This window comes from Hordeum vulgare, chromosome 7H, assembly GCF_904849725.1.
Source record: "Hordeum vulgare subsp. vulgare chromosome 7H, MorexV3_pseudomolecules_assembly, whole genome shotgun sequence".
Taxonomy (NCBI): Eukaryota; Viridiplantae; Streptophyta; class Magnoliopsida; order Poales; family Poaceae; genus Hordeum; species Hordeum vulgare.
The window spans coordinates 211,626,754-211,637,609 of NC_058524.1; positions in this window are offsets into that span (position 1 = coordinate 211,626,754).

Genomic DNA, 10,856 nt, shown 5'->3' on the forward strand with positions numbered 1-10,856 from the left:
TGCTCAAGGATCTTGGTATAAAGGCATTTATCATGGTGCGGTGCAAATGTGATTCATCATGCTTTGCCATCAGGATTTAGCTTGCGCTAATGGAGGGTTAACAGTTTCAATGTTCACATTGCTAGTTGTGACGTAGCATTGTTGAGCTGTTGCGTCATACCGTCAGTTTTCACATTTGAAGGCTTTGGTTATCACACAAATGCTGAAGGTTTCTTGATCTTCTTATGATTGGTCTTTACCTAACTGCTGATGGGCATCTTGCTTGCCTGCTTATTCTCTGCAAGGATTTCAAGGATTGCTTTTTGTTCAAGGAAAAAGTGACATCACATATCACTAAGTTTGATTGGACTTGATGAAACGACCGCCTCCTAATTCATCAAGAGAACAAGATCTCAATCCAGATGTTCTCACTAGTCCAACCTTCAAGGCATCCAAAGCATGCCAACTGAAAATCTAGGCATGGGATTATGTGTTGTTGAAGCGATACCGGCGACGACAAATCAACGGAAAACGTATTATCAATGGAAAACAAATCATGTGTTGTCAATGATGGTCAAATTATAGGTTCTCCCGAGAAATATGGCCTAGTCTCCGGCTGAAGTGCTGATGGTGACATGTTGTTTGCCCACGTCAACTTCGGCCCAACTCTGTCCGCTTTTGCGAACTGTTTTTTTAAGTTCAAACAGAAATTGAAGATATTCATACATCGTGCAAATTTTCCCATTATTCGCAGTTACTATTTGTTTTTTTACGGGACTAAAATATGAAATGAAAAAACAGATTATATTCTAAAAACAGTTAAATTCTTTGATTCCTTGATATGTTCAAAGATATTAATATGATAGAGATAGTTTGGATCAATATCCTCCAGTTGGCCATGAGAAGATTGTTGTTTGCATGTTCTGCGCAGAGACATCTCAAATAAGAGCATTTAAAACCGGACATTACAAATACGATCCCTTAAGAGCATCTCCAACAGGTGCCCAACGCGGGCCGCGCTAAAATTTGGTTTGCGGCACGCCCATCGCCAGGTTTGGCGCGGCGTGCAGCGCTGGCTCCAGCAGCCGCGCGGACACGCAGCTCCAGTAGCGCGCTAAAATGCAGCGCGCGCGAGCAGCGGACGCCTCACATTTGTTGCAATTTGGACACAAAATAAATTTCACACGTTCACAAAACAAAGACATGGCATATAATTTAAATCACAAACATCATTCAACTAAAAGTTTAAAATAAATAGTTCAATTTATTATTACAACTCAAACAAATAGTATCATGAAATATAACAAATAGTTCAACAATACAACATCAAACGCACAAATCATGATGCTCTTTGGCGGCCATTCCCCACCACTCCTCAATGAGATCATTCGTGAGTTCATTATGCGTTGCTGGACGCCTAATGGCATGATAGAAGGCAACAAAACGGGCAACCCTTTCAGCCCTCCGCCGCACTCGTACGAGATGTCCCAAGAGCTCATACTGAGAGTAGTCTACATCTTGGCCACGCTCATTCTCGATGATCATGTTGTGCATGATCACACAAGCGTGCATAATGTACCAAAGCATTTTTTGATCCCAGAATCTAGCCGGTCCTCTCACAATAGCAAATTGGGCTTGCAAAATCCCAAAAGCTCTCTCCACATCTTTTCTAGCCGCCGCCTGAGCATTGTGGAAATCAAAATATTTCTTACATTCTGGGTTTTTCAACGGCTTCACAAATGTTTGCCTCTTTGGGTAGATGCCATCCGCAAGATAGTAGCCATAGTTGTATGTACGGTCATTAGCTACAAACTACACCGGTGGCAGTTCACCATTTGCAATCTTATTCATCAGTGGTGACCGGTTGACCACGTTGATGTCATTCAAAGATCCATGCATTCCAAAAAAAGCATGCCAAATCCAAGTCTCTTGATCGACCACCGCTTTAAGGATTATAGTGGAATCCTTTTTTTTGTCCGTGGAATTGGCCATGCCATGCCTTTGGACAATTCTTCCAACTTTAATGCATGCAATCTATTGAGCCAAACATACCTGGAAACCCGCGAGCTTTGTTCATCTCCAATAGCCTTGCGACGTCTTCAGCATTGGAAGTTCTCAGGTACTCCGGGCCAAACACTTGCACAATTCCGACTCCGAAGCGCTTGGCACACATGATGGCTTGACTCTCACCCATGGCCAAGTGATCATCAACTAGATCAGCGGGAATACCGTATGCCAACATACACAAAGCGGCTGTCACCTTCTGAAAGGTGCTATGCCCGAGCTCTCCGGCGGCATACCTACTCTGCTGAAAAAACCAGTCGTGGCTCGCTAGTTTCTCGGCAATGTGCCTGAACAACTCGGTGTTCATCCTAAACCGGCGACGCAAGTACGACTCGAGGTATGTGGGATTCTTCACAAAATAGTGCCTCATCAATCTGTTGTGGGCATCAATCCCATCCCTCCAAATTTCTGCCGACCCATAACCGAACCACTGTGCTTCGGTTTTTTTATTGATGTGCATAGCTAGGATCATTGCAAGATCCTCTTCCTCTTCCATATCAAATTTTTCTTGGGAAGAATCATATGACGAACTCATCTAAAATGTTCAAAACTAGGCTATAAACAACATCCACCAAATTTCATGTAAAAATGTGAAGTTGGAAGCAATACATACCTTGCGGGCCTTTTGTCGAACACCTTGCAAGCGCCAAGCGGCAGTGGGCGGCCGGACGTTGTTCGTCGGAGGACTGCCACGCGCGACGGGCGGCGCTGACTAGAGAGAGACGGAGCAAGCTGCAGCCACGCGTGTAGAGACCGAGGAAGCGCCGGAACGGTCGCCGAAAAAATGGGGTGGCGCTAGCGGCGACGGCGACGCGGCTGGTTGGGTAGGTGGAGTTTCGCGTGAGCGCTCGAGAGTCCAGCGCGCGGGAGCGAGCGCTTCTTTTAATCGCCATCGCGCACACACAACTTTATATGCCGCGCGCGCGGTTATTGCGCGCCCGCTGGAGACACTCTGTCGATTGCGCGCACGCTAAAATGGGTAAATTTGCGGCGCGGCTGTTGGATATGCTCTAAACGTCCGCGGACGCGTCCGGTCGGACGTGTTCTCTATTTGTCTGTCCACACACTCACACTCCTCATTTTTTTCCTCATACGTCCGATCATTTGCACGTGATTGATGTAGAGAAAGAGAAAAAAAAATAAAATAAAGAAAAAAAGTGATCCAGGGTGAGGTCGCGTCCTATGTGACGGACTGACCGGACGCGCCCGGACGCGTCCGCGAGCCCTCACATTCTCTCCATATTTGTGATGGATATGAGGGTTCACGGACAGCCCCTACCTATAGGAATGATGAGGGACCGGTTGGGTTATTATTTTCCTTTTTTTGTCCGGTCACGTACGAATAATCATTTGAGGCGTCCGACTGTAGATGCTTTAAGGTAGGCAAAGAAGAAGACTATGACACCTTAAGCAATCTGACTCAACTGCAAGGTATCTTTTTGTGCATAGGCTGAAAGAGCACATCCTTTAAAAGCATTTGACCAATGTTTTCGACTATGTGCAGGAACAGGCGAATGAGTTTACCTCCTGCGTGAAGGAAAAGGCTGCCTTTTCCGAAACTTCAATCCTAATTAGCTAAGCTCTAGGTTGACATGATACTGCATGATTTATTGACAAGTATATATGCCCTTCTTCTGAATTATTTCTTTAACTGTTTGTCGATTCTTTTCCATGTAAAGCATTTCACTCCGCCGATGCGAATGTTTGGCTCTTGGGTCGATTATTCCAGCCAAGTGTGATTTTTCGTGAAGAAATGACAACCGTGGTGTTATGGGCAAAAAAGAAATTAATGATATCCGTTGGTTTCGATACGTTATGTGGGCGGATTAACGACGATATTGATTTTAGATATGGGAATAAAAGCACTTCACATTATTGAATATGTAGGTGTAAGTAATTAATGACTTCGAGTGGATTGATGTATGCTTTTGCCAATTTTTATAAAATAATTAATAAAGATGACTGCATGCATCAATTGATGCAGAGACAGAGAGTTTAACCTTCTTTAAAAAAAAAGTCAAAAAAAATCAGTGCTCTAAAAAAGCCATTCTAGAAGCATTTTGGAGGCCCTTTTCTTCACATAGAACAACCACCATGCATGTCATTTTTACGTGAAAATTCACACATGAATAGAACAGTCAATCATGTTTGTTAAACAAATTCAATTTTATTTTTTTGTTATTTTTTTAGATTCTAGTGTTCACACGGGCTCGAGGGATCATTGGTCGGCATCTACGGTGGAGCGGCGTTCCTTGTGACACATCGATGTCGTGGAGTCTCGGCGGCGAGGCGCAACAATGTCTCGGCGACGGATGCGTGATGATGAGCGCGCGTAGGGAGGAGGCGTTGTCTGGCGCCGTGGGTGCATCGACGGCAGGCCTTGCAAGGTCGATGCGTCAGTAACTCTTCTGAAGATGGATTGATGGAAAGCGGCGGCGACGACCTATGAGGGTGCGTTCGACCGGTTTGTGCCCCTGACCCGGTATGTGGCTCGGTCGGGCACTCCGGCTTTAGATGTTAGGCTAGGTGAGAGGTCTGGGTATGTGACTCACACTTCCTGCATCCCTTCATCATTGGATAGAACTAGCGATAGATGTTGTCAAGAGGGCGACTTCAGATATATTGATGTATTGCTTTATAAGATCTTTGTGCATAATTAATAAAATGGCTGCATGCATCTTCGAGATGCAGAAGCCGGGGATCATCCTCCTTTTTTAAAAATAAAATAAAATATAATGTGGAACCATGTCAAAGATAGCATTTTCGTTGACTCTGCGCCCTAAATGAGTTATTTTTCATTGTATGTGTTTTGTGCTAGACTAGATGGGTTGCAAGGCACTAACTAGCCAGTTTGGTACTGAAGTGGATATGTAGCCTTTGCTTCTTCAAGCACACAAGCAGATCACATGACAGAGGATTAACTTACTTTATGATGCTGCAAGCTAAGTGGTAGCTTGCCCTGTTGTATAATTGACCGCATAATATTAATATTGATGACTTGAAGGGACTAATAAATTCCAACAGGTGTGATTTGTTAGTTAGAAAGAGAGCTTAAAACCCTCTGCTTAAAGTCATGATCAGCCCAAGAAACTAAGCCATTTAGGTCTATTTTGTAAAGCAGGATGAGAATCACATCCAGTATGTGCCTTACAACTGTCCTAGACTTCAGCCTGACAGATAGCAACTCTAACTATTACTTAATCATAGAAAAGCAAGACAGCAAGTCCTGATCATCTAGGTCACGACATATGCTTGCACATAAGCAGTTGCTTGCTGGATTTTCTTTTTCAACGGGCGGCAGGATTTTCACTAAAGTGGAATATAGTCCCAAATCATGATTCACGCGTCGCAGGTAGGCACGAGGGGGTCGCTTCTTTGTGGCTGCATGCTTCTTTGTATATTGGATAGAGATTGAAACGGCAACGAGATAGGAAGAATATTTCAGGGGTTTAGCTCCAGAGCAAGGCAAAGAATGAGACTGGCTGGAAAAGAAAGATGGAAAGGCAAACTGAAAAGATAACTGAACTTTCTCACCGTATATCCTACTCTCAATCAGAAGCAATCCCTTTGACCAACCCAATAACTACATGATTGTACGCGCGTACGTTGGCGGCCTGCAGTCCTGCACTGCCCTGGCTAGACTAGACTACCCAGCCTTGGTGTAAAATGTGTGAGAAGACTAGATCAAAAGGCAAGGGGAGAGAACATGAAGCTGGCTGGCACCATGTATGAACACAGGATGAACAAAAGGCAGCCGTAATTTCTTCTTCTTTATTTCCTTTCAGTTATGATGGAGATTGGAGAATAGAGTTTGTACTTCCTGTCATTCAAGGTACTTTTCTTGCAGCACTTGCATTGCTTCAAGTAACATGTAGCATCCTTGTCAAAAAAGGCAGAGTAATGAAGATAACAGGCACGGTCACTTCTAGACTCATATATCTATAGCATCAGGCCAAACCTAAGGGAGAGGCTGATTCGGATCCTAGCCGTTCAACTTGAATCTAATGCTTCAAATAATTCACATGTTATAGCTTAATATTTTGAGGATCTTAGGGCAACTCTAACCGATCCCTTAGAGCATCACCCCATATAATGCCCGACTCGCAAAATAACCGTCAAAATACAGGTCTGTACGAAAAAAAGTTGCCGGATCAGACCCTCCAAACTTGTCGGATCCGTAAATGTTTTTGCGGGACGCGGTAAAAAGCTCCTCCCAATCTGTAAAAACACAGTTTTCGCGTCCGCTTTTACGGTGCCTTGTACCGAGAGGAACCAGTTGGCGGGAGCCCAACTGTCATGGAAACAACTTTCGCATCTGCTGTCTACGTCCAGCGTACGCCGCCCCGGATGTCCCGAACGCCGGCCGCCCGTCCTCGCGGCCACCCTGCTCGTCCTAGCCGGATTTGACGTCGGCGACGGAAGCTAGCTAGCTAGCTCCGGGCTCCTGGATGGATTCCATGAGCGGAGCTAGCTAGCTAGCTCCTGAACGGATTCGTGGACACCAGATATGGATTTGTGGACGGATGAGCTAGCTAGCTAGCTCGCTCCTAGATGGATTCGTGGACGAAGCCTCCGTATTTAGGAACACATTTAGTTGACCATGGACAAGTGCACAGGAAGAAGAAGATGTGGAGAACAAATGTAAGCAAAAAGTTTGATTTACAGTTTAAGTTTAAGGGATCTCTTCCCCCGCAGCTCGAACCGACCCGTAAAGGGGCATCTTCTATGAATATTCTTTTTTACAGGTTCATTTTGTAGGGCCTGACTCTGTCCTCGTCGCGCCGGCCCGTAAAGCCGTTTTTCCGCGAAGTGTAAACGTGTTTTACAGGTCGGCGTTATAAGGGGTCTGCTGGAGATGCTCTATCCCTTAAACCGCGGAACTGAAAACGTGGTTTTTAGTTAGTGAAAAACGTGTTTTAAGGACCGGTTTATGCTCCGACTGAACAGAACCCTTAAAGTTAAACTATAAAATCGAATATCCACTTTATATTCTTTCTCAAGTTTTCTTCTCCGTCTCGCCCATGTCCACTGCACGAAGCAGCCAAATACGAAACCACTAGCGTCGAGAACAGCGCACAAAGCTAGCTCGTCCATCGCTGGCTCGAACCAGGAGCTTCTCCTTCGCCGCTGTAACGAGCTCCTCCGTAGTTGCTCGAGTTTTCGACAAGAATCAATCCAAACGGCCAATACAAAGCCGCAATCGTGTTGGAAATATGCCCTAGAGACAACAATAAATTGGTTATTATTATATTTCCTTGTTCATAATAATCGTTTATTATCCATGGTAGAATTGTATTGATTGGGAACTCAAATACATGTGTGGATACATAGACAACACACTGTCCCTAATAAGCCTCTAGTTGACTAGCTCGTTGATCAAAGATGGTCAAGGTTTTCTGACCATAGACAAGTGTTGTCACTTGATAACGGGATCACATCATTGAGAGAATGATGTGATGGACAAGACCCAAACTATAAACGTAGCATATGATCATGTCAGCTTGTTGCTAATGTCTTCTGCATGTCAATGTATCTATTCCTATAACCATGAGATCATGCAACTCCCGGACACCGGAGGATACCTTGTGTGTATCAAACGTTGCAACGTTGCTGGATGACTATAAAGGTGCTCTACAGGTATCTACGGAGGTGTCTGTTGGGTTGGCATGGATCAAGACTGGAATTTGTCACTCCGTGTGACGGAGAGGTATCTCGGGGCCCACTCGGTAATACAACATCACAATAAGCCTTGCAAGCAATGTGACTAAGGAGTTAGTCACGAGATCTTGTATTACAGAACGAGTAAAGAGACTTGCCAGTAACTAGATTGAACTAGGTATAGAGATACCGACGATCGAATCTCGGGCAAGTAACATACCAAAGGACAAAGGGAACTACATACAGGATTAACTGAATCCTTGACATAGAGGTTAAACCGATAAAGATCTTCGTAGAATATGTAGGATCCAATATGGACTTCCAGGTCCTGCTATTGGATGTTGACCAGAGAGTGTCTCAGTCATGTCTGCATAGTTCTCGAACCCGCGGGGTGTGCACACTTAAGGTTCGATGACGTTTCGGTATAGTTGAGTTATAGGTGTTGGTTACCGAAGGTTGTTTGGAGTCTCGGATGAGATCCTGTCACGAGGAGCTCCGGAATGGTCCGAAGGTAAAGGTTGATATATAGGAAGTCCTGTTTTAGTCACCGGAAAGGTTTCGGCGTCATCGGTAGTGTATCGGGAGTGCCGGGAGGGTGCCAGGGGATCACCAGGATGGGTGTGATGACCCTAGGGCTACATGGGCCAAGCGAAGAGGCAAACCAACCCCTGGTGGGCTGGCCGAAGCCACCTCTAAGGGCCCATGCGGCTGTAGTGGAAAATAAGGGAAAAATACAGAAGGTGGAAAAGGTTTCCAAGTGAAAGGGGAATCCTACTAGGAGTAGGATTGGAGGAGTGATGGGGATATGTACCTAGGGTAGGGTCACATGCCTGACCTAAATGTCCTACCCAAGGGCACATCATTATTAGGCCAAGAGCCAGACAGAAGATTCCGACTGGATGAAGGTGGCACTTAAAAGTCACTCGGTACGAAAACACTCGGATTACATTTCCATCCACTCGACAACCCGTATGCACTTGGAAGGATTCCAGTCGGCATTGAAGACCAGAAGTCACCCACAAGGGCCAACGGACACACGTTCAGCCAATGGTCTTTAGTATCATTTATTACCCACTTATGTTATCAGTAACGTATATCTTTAATTCATATTGATCGAGCCCTTAGATGCTGAGGCCTTGATGAGGAGTGGCGCACTCTATATAAGCCACCCCTCCCCTCTGGCACAAGGGTTCACACCCCCTGTATTACACAATCCACACCCCAAGAGCTCCCGAGCACCTGAGACGTAGGGCTGTTACCTCCAAGAGAGGGGCTGAACTCATACATCTTGCGTACAACCATGCCGTAGCTAGGACTCTGCCCTCTCCATTTGTACCCTACACCTCTACTGTCAGGTTTATTCCCACGACAGTTGGTGCCCACAGTGGGGCAGGCGTCTAAGCGACTTCCGACAAGTTTGCATTTTTTCACTCTTCGTCATGTCTACAGGTGGCGGTTCGTTCATGGTGGTGAGATCCATTTCGGCGCCCTCATCTTCGTCGCCGACGACTTGGCATGGCTTCCAGAAGCGCCACTCAACATCGAGGCACTCACAGTCCATGGAGGGACGCACTTCCGTGCAAACTCCTTTGGTGTTATCCTTCTGCAGCCGTCGACTCCGCTGTCGGCTCTTCACTCTGCTGTTCCTCATCGCAAGTGATCCGGTCGCTCTCGACTCCAGCGGTGGGTGAAGCACGCGGTGGCTCGCCAGGCGTCGTCTCCGTCGGCTCCTCAGGTCGGAGTCATCGAGCCTACAGTACCCCTTCAGGACCCGATCCACTCGGCGTCAGATCAGTCTGACGTTCCCTCCGAGTGCGAGAGCTACAACCCAGTAGCAGAGGTCTTCATGGCGTGATCTGCAGAGATCCCACCCGGGTTCGGTCGCGGCGGCCACGAGGCCGGCGAACCGTCGTCTGGACGCGGTCGTCGTCATCCTCCAACTTCCAGTCGGTGTCAGCGACAACTCTTCTCATGCAATCATCGCGCCAATACTGAGGTATATCATACTCCGGTACTCAATGTTCGAGCAGCAACCAAAATAGCAGATTCAATCCAGCCTTCAGGCTCAGAGGCAGGCAGAGGCTTAGAGAAGATTCACCTTTGCTTCAAGCAGCATAGCAGCAGAATTCGGCTGTATCATAGTCGATAAATAGATTACACAACAATTCGCCAAGGGCAGAAACAGTCCGATCAGTTTACAGTCGAGGTTCACCCCAACGTCAGAAAGACGGGGGTCACCGAGAGTATCAGCATCGAGACCAGGGTTGGAACCAGTTTCCCCCTCGTTATCACTGCGATGACCACTATCGAGTGCATTCTCCTCCGCGGAGCGGCTCGTATGTGCCCCGACACTATGATGACCGGCGCCTATTTGGGATGAGCAGGGCCTCAGATTTGATGCAAGAGATGTACTTGCATAAAGAAGGATCGACAGAGGCAGAGCCTACAGAGATGGCCTCTACAGAGATCAATCGAGTGGAAGTGGAACTGCAGTTTTCGGTCCCGAGTGTTTCAGTAGGGCAATCCGCTCTGCTGATATTCCCCCCAACTTCAGGTTGGCTGCTGGAGTCAGTAAGTTCACAGGCGAGTCCAATCCCGAAGCTTGGTTGGATGATTATCGAGTTGCAGTTCAGATTGGCGGCGGCAACGACAACGTTGCGATGAAGCACTTGCCCCTGATTCTGGATGGTTCGGCTCGTGCATGGATGAATCAGCTAGCGCCATCAAGCATATATTGTTGGGCAGATCTGGACCGAGTGTTCATCAAGACTTTCGAGGGCACTTGCAAGCATCCTGCCGGCCTTTGAGAGTTACAACACTGCATGCAGAAGCCTAGTGAGTCCTTGCACGATTACATTCAGCTCTGGACCACTCTTCACCACACAGTGGAGAATGTTACCGAGCACCAAGTAGTCTGTGCCTTCAAGGTACGTGTCAGGTATCGTGAGTTGTATTTGAAGTTTGGTCGCTCGGGCGGCATGCCAATGAGTAAAATGTGGATATAGCCACCCGTTATGCAAACGGGGAAGAAGAAGACTGCCTCCGTAGAGGCAAGGGTAAAGTAGTCGACAACACCACGCCGATTCCAATCGGAAGCAGAAGCGGAAGGTTGAGACTGCAACCCCGGCAGAAGCAGCTGCTCTGGTGGCAGGACA